The sequence below is a fragment of the Convolutriloba macropyga genome, chromosome 2 (assembly GCF_964194025.1).
Source record: "Convolutriloba macropyga chromosome 2, txConMacr16.3, whole genome shotgun sequence".
NCBI classification, from domain to species: Eukaryota; Metazoa; Xenacoelomorpha; order Acoela; family Convolutidae; genus Convolutriloba; species Convolutriloba macropyga.
The window spans coordinates 4371690-4377689 of NC_134469.1; positions in this window are offsets into that span (position 1 = coordinate 4371690).

A 6000-nucleotide genomic window follows, 5' to 3' on the forward strand; every position below is an offset into this window, starting at 1 on the left:
GAGGAGGGAAGAGGTAACGTTTGGAACAATCGTTTCTGTGACCTTTAGCCGAAAGACACGTTATTATAAATATTAAATAGAAAGTTTTTATTTTGATGAATAATATTTTCCCCACTTGTTGTCTGGTATCTTAACACTGTTGTTCTAGAACTTAGCTTTTAGCCCCCCTCGCTGACTATTATTGAACTTCGCATGTGTTTTGACCTTGACTTGGTACTGTTCAAAAAACTGTTTTTCAAGTCTATTAAACTAAATCTAATTAGCGTGTTTGCTTTGTTGTTAAAGGTTTGTAGATGTTTTTCTGTATAGTTATATGTGGTTGGACTGAAGCCTGTCTCTTCTCAGACAGATTTCTTCTTTATTAACAAGAAGTAGCTTTTAATTTGGAGTTGGTTTCAAACCAAGGTTGTGCTGCGATCTAAGTTCCTCTAAATTTTATATTCCAACAAGTGCTTTGGTTGTATATTAAATCAGTCAAAATGACGTTTAATGTATGCAAAAAATTTATAGAGCGCACTAAAGAAGATAAATCACAAAGTAAGAGTTTTTTTTTCAATTATAGTTTGTAAAAGAAATCCTCAAGCTCCACACAGGATCTCACGGGAAAATTTTGTTCAGAAGAAGCCTGTGCTCGACAAATTTTCCATAGCTATGCAATTCGTCTAAGAAAAACAGTTAATTGAAAAATTTTCATCAGTTCGAATCATGTACAAAACAAAATGTCATTTTGAACGCATTTTGAAATTGCAAACCACACATTCACTTATCAGCGCCCTTAAAAATGGCACGCGTGATATTTTTGTCGTTTAAATCAAAAGTTCTCTGTGCGTGAGCCAACGATTTAATGAAATTATTAAATTTTTTGTTTCAATGTTTCACTAAATCTGGGCTCAATTAAAGATACCAAGCTCGTCAGCAAATACCATGATAGCCGGTTTTTTGGATACCGATTAGAGAAATGGAGTGCACATTTGCAATGAAGTTGGTTGGTAGCGAAGAACTTTGGTACCGCAAAACTTCTTTTATTTTTGTCTTATGGGAAAAATTGCTACGGAGCAAACTGATACAAGAGTAAAGCGAACTCTTTTCTGCCTGGCTAGTTTATTGCGACTCAATTGACAAATATTGTCATGATCAGCGTGACTTTCCGGAATCTCTGTTCCAGAACATGGACATTTAATCTGGTATAACAAACAGGTACATCTCATAAAGATTCTACCTTTAGTTGGATGCCATTTGCATAAAAATGGAGACCAAAAGTAGCTGTTTATTATGCTGATAACCAACCTCCCGATTTTAAAAAAAAACACAAAAATTGAAATCTGCTCTTTTTGGGTAATAGAAGGGTTTCCATTAGCGCTTCAGAATTTTTCCTGTGAAGAGAAGAATTTTTCCTTCTTCAATTGCCAACTGGCAACAGGTCGGCTGTCTATATGAGGTAAAGTTTTTGCAGTTTGGCTGGAAAAAGTAGTCATCTGTAGAACCATGACAGATTTTCCATGACAAGAATTTATGAAGCAAAATAACAGAGCCAACAAACAAAAGTTATATCCAGTCCCAGGACAACCTTACATTTAATGCTGACAAAATAACAGGCAAGGCCGCCTGAAATCTTGAGACTTTTCATGTTCATATCACTCAATGCTTGCTTTTTATTCCACTAAGCCTCCCACGAGTTTTTGTTTCAATTTCTGTTAATGCTGTTTTTTTTTTTGCCTGTAACCAGATTTGGCACTTTCTGGAACGAATAAAAAGTCCACGTTTGGTTGCACAGTTGTGTTAAGTTCATGAAATAACAATTTGTGTTTATGAAATAACAACAACCTGCTAGGACCCCGTCGTCTGAAATCCTTGCATGTTGATCTAGATTGGAACCCGTTTAGAGAATCCTTTTTTCTACTGGTCGGGAAACGAGAAAAATATCAAAATATCTGGAAATTGACCGTGTTGCACACCCAAATATATAGTCAAAAACCATTTGCGATTTAAAACAGCAATTTATCATGACTAACTATGATTCGTCAAGGCATGGACTCCCAGCTAGGATTCATCAATTGTTCTCAAAAAATGAAAAATTTTTATGGTTTCCAGCAACTTTTAAACATCAAAAACTAATATAGCCGATGAATTCAAAGTTTCGTTATACAAAAATATTGCGCAATGTATATAATTTCTGCTTCACCCGGAGCTGATTTAAGTAATGTGAATAATCGAAATAATAGCTCCATCAGTGACTAGTTTCAGTGACTAACCTGTTGGAAGTAATGTGTATATGGGTACCTCCGCAACATAGAGCCGCGATACGGTACCCATATACACATTACTCTAATTCCCTTTATATATCCACTACTCTATATTCATTTCTTTTATATTTTATATCTATCATTTCTTGTCTCACCTAGTGCGAACCACTAGTACAGAGTTAAGCTGGTAATTAACCATTATCAGACGGATCCGTGAAGCGGTTTCACCGATAGTTCGGGTTCTATCCTCACTGACTCCAGTGAACGTATCCCAGATACTAGTATAAAACTAGTGAGACCGTGTAAAAAGCACGTAAAACCAACTTGCGAAAAAATTTGAACAAAAATTGAAAGAAATATTAAAATAATAAAAATTTTCATATATCCCCTAATCAATATTTAATCAATTTAAAAATAAAACTTTCTGTCTCACTTGGTGTAGTGGTTGAATCATCGAGTCTAGTTAAGTTGCTTTAGCAAACGGAAGGTTTGGGTTCCTTCCTCACTGACTCCAGTGAACGTCCCCCGACTCTGATGAAATACTATAAAACTAAGTGATGATCCCTGCTGTGAGACTGTATATGGGACACACTGTGATGGGTATACAGTCAAAAACACTGAGATCGTTGGAAACACAGTGGTTAGTGTTTTTCAGTATAACTAATCAGTGAAGCTGCTTCGCAGATGAGACCGTGTAACAAGCACGTAAAACCAACTTGCGAAAATCTGTGAAGCCACTTTGTGGATTGTTGTAACCACTTCGTGGATAACTTGAATAAAAAACCAGCTTAACTCTTTTATAAATTTTAACTTTTGCTATTTTTTTTATAAAAATTAATTATCTGCGAAGCACATTCACTGGTAAAACCTAAATTCACCATTACTATCGCTAATGCCCTTATCATCAAATGGATCTATAGCTATTTTATATTGTTCTTTCGTTTCTAAATGATGTTTATTACTATCAATAGTATAATTAATTACATATTTGATTTTACCTTCATATATAGCATTTTTGTAATCTTCCAAATTAATCTGTTTTTTAATAGTAGCTTTAGTTATACCTTTTAACTTTTTCTCTTCTTCTCTTTTAACAGTATTCTAACAGTATGCTTTAGCTTTAAGGAAACATGCTTCTATAATAGTATCATTAGGTAATTCATCTTTCATCCTACTTAACTCATTATTATGTAAAATATCTTTATCTTATCCATTTCATTTTCTATGGTACTATCTAATGGAATATTTATGTTTATAAATATACTATCTGTATCTGTGTAATGATAACTACAATCTAACTCTTTCTCAAAGTAATCATATATAGCTTTATACATGAATAGTTTAGCTTTTTGTATTATAACAAATCCAATATAATTAAACTCATCTAATTTAACATTACCTCTCGTTTTATGTACGGCTACTAAATCATCATCAAACTCTCCAGAATATTTGAAACCAATATTTTCTACTAATTTAATATATCTATCTACATCATTAGCTAACTCTACATCTTGTCTATTATATACATTCTCTTTTTTTTCCATAGAAGGCATTATTCATTAACTTAAAGAATACATCCCCAAATTTACCACACTTAGCTTTAGCTTCTTTTTTTTCTGAATATTAAACTCAATATAAGGTTTTAACCACTCACTCTTACCATACTCTAACTTTTGCTTAATTGTAATATCTTCCAACTTCAAACCACTAGCTAAATACCAATCTAACATCTCACCATCAATTACATAATCATTTTTATCCGTTAACTTCAACATTAACTTCTCATTGGGTTTATATCCTTTCTTTTTATTTTCATTTTGATAGTCTGTAAACTGATTAATGTCAGCTTTTGTCTTTTCAGGAAAGAATGGATATTTCTTTGTTTTCTGTTTCAACTCATCATTATACTTTATATCATTGGTATAGATATATCCAGTATTAGAGCTAGATCTAGTATATACTGTATCTGCTAAGCCAGTTTCTGGATCTTTACATACTTTGATCTCACTAGTAGGTAAAGCTTGAACCATAGCAGAAGCATATAATGAGTTGAAGTCTAAATACTTTAAATACTTCTCTTTACCAGCATACTCACGATCTATCTGTTTATTCATATATTTTACATGACAATCACCTAATACTGAAGCTACCCCACCTCTAATACCATGTTGTAATGTATCATAAATATTAACTGTATTTTCTTTATAACACTTAAGTCTAACATTAGTATATTTCAACCCACACAACCAGGTTAACCCAGGAGTAGAATATGTGTAACATGGATCTATTTCATAATATTCCAAAACAAATAGCTCTAAATTTCTCAAATACATCAACTGATAACAATACATCTGTTTTAGGATACAACATCATATAATCCTTTATTGTCTCACATTTAGTATCTTTCCAACAATCAATTGCTTGCTTATATTCTTTATCTGTAATAGCACTTCGTTTCAACTTAGAGTAGAATGCTTCTTTGGGTAGTAAAGTTGTTTCATGTAGTTTATCTATACTATCAAACCATTCATATGGGAATATACCTTTACGTCTTTCTAAGCCACATTTTTTAAATGTTATACAGTCTTCATTACTCAATGTTTTACTTATAGCATCTAAGCTAAGTGGATGGAAGAACCTAAACATATCTAATGCTTTAGCATAACCCATACCAATACTAATATAATTCTCATCAGTTTTAGTTAATACTTTTAGTCTAACTTTCTTTGCTAGTTTAGTTATAAATAGATGATTCTCATAATTAGATGAATTAAATGCATACATTGGTATAAAATTTTTCTTAGCTTGGAGGTTACATTTGTTGTGAGCTTAACCTCTGAATTTACCATTTAGATGATCATGATCTCTAACGATGTCTTCACCCAAGTTCTCATTACAATAATAACATCTACTATATAACGGAGTAATAGTCTCTTCTTTCAATAGAAAATTTATACTAAATATATCTTTAATTAATTTATTATAATAATAATCTCTTTCTACAAACCAATCAACTACTTTATCACCACAGTTACATTCATACTTATCTTCTAATATATCAGGATATTCACTTTTTATATATAAACCACAAGCAATAGGAATGTGTTTACCATCTTTTATTATACATTCAAAATCATAATACATAGCAAATGGTACTCTGTTTTTATAATGGAACTTATCAAACTTTAGGTAATCATCTTTATGGAATGTTCTTCTTCCTACATGTTTCTGTGTATTACATAATTCTAAATGTTTATTTAATGCATCTTCTGTTATAAAGGATACACAACAATTTAGACATGGATAACATATATGTTTAGATGATTTTCTTAATAAGAATGATACATCTTTACATAAGAAGTAATGATTATACCAGTACAATATATTACATCCTTTAGGATCATTATGATTAATTAATACAGGATTAATAGTTTTATTTTTTTTTTAGATTAAACATATTAAATAATATTTTATCTTTATATAGTTCTTGTATTTTCTTTAAGTGATAATAATCATATGGGCGTGTAACTCCTATTGGTAATTTTATCTCATAAATATATTCTTGTTTATTATAATTACTAGCTCTACTGGGATTATGTGGCGCAGAATGTAGATAAGCAATTAGACACCATAGCAAACACTTATTATCAGTATTATGTATATTAAGTATATATCTAGATGTGAATGGTAACTCAGTATCACATCCACCACTAGGATAAAACCTATGTATAAACATTGTCCTTTTAACAAATCGTTG